The 939-nt window shown below is 31.1% G+C and overlaps 1 non-coding gene across 1 annotated transcript; it reads left to right on the top strand.

Moving 5' to 3' along the window:
* Window positions 1-497: 497 nt before the first annotated feature.
* trnai-uau (transfer RNA isoleucine (anticodon UAU)) lies at window positions 498-590 on the top strand. The gene is given in 2 exon segments: window positions 498-535; window positions 555-590. It is a non-coding gene; the product is annotated as a tRNA-Ile (tRNA).
* Window positions 591-939: the final 349 nt, after the last annotated feature.

Consider the following 939-nt stretch of genomic DNA (forward strand, 5'->3'; position numbering starts at 1 on the left):
TACATTGTGATTGAGGTTAGGCAACTTTTACAACCAGATGCCATTCCTGGTGTTAAATTGTTATTCAGATCAGGACAGATTATTTTTTTCTTGTTATACTACCAGAAGATTACCAGACCCGGCTTACAAGCTCCTCATACAATGAAATTTAGAGTTTTATATCCAATTTATCCTTCTCCAAGATAAGTCTTAAAGTTTTAGACCCCTTCCCCTTAGAAGGGGTCTAAAAGCCAGAAAAAATCACTGGCATAATTTATGAACAGTGGCTGTCCATATATTATACAAGTTGGCCCCAAATAGGTAACAGCAGGAAAACCTTGCTAAAGAAAAATATTTTTAAAATTTTAATTTCATGATGCATTCTTGAATTAATTACTTGACTAATACCTTTTTACATTTATTCTTAATCTTTCAATTAGGATCAAATTGATTTTTTTGTTTCTCCTTGTTTTATGCGAGAGCTTTGAATATAAAATTAATTTATTTTGAAACTGACAGCTCCGGTGGCACAGTCGGTTAGCGCGTCGTACTTATAAGTCAGTATCGACATAGAAATGCGAAGGTCGAGAGTTCGAACCTCTCCCGGAGCAAGTTTTTGCATTTAAAATTTTTTTTACATTATCAATTTCAAACAATTCAAGTTGCAAATCTCTAAATGAAACACGGGTAGATATTATCAATATATCAATACTTTTTTAAATTTTTTTTTGGGTTCCAAATCGTTTAAAAACTACAAAGTTTTTTTTTAAATAAATGTTCTTATAATTCGAAAATACTTAGGGTAGATTAGGGTATTATGAGCAAAAAAAAAAATTATGCTGGATCCAAAATTTTTGCGAATAAACAACTTTTAGGGATCCCTACTCATGATTCACTTAGATATTTGAGCACCCGAAATTTTTTCTTAAAAACACAGAGATTTTAAAAAAGTAGCTAAAG

The sequence above is a fragment of the Hydra vulgaris genome, chromosome 14, assembly GCF_038396675.1.
Source record: "Hydra vulgaris chromosome 14, alternate assembly HydraT2T_AEP".
In the NCBI taxonomy this organism is placed as follows: domain Eukaryota; kingdom Metazoa; phylum Cnidaria; class Hydrozoa; order Anthoathecata; family Hydridae; genus Hydra; species Hydra vulgaris.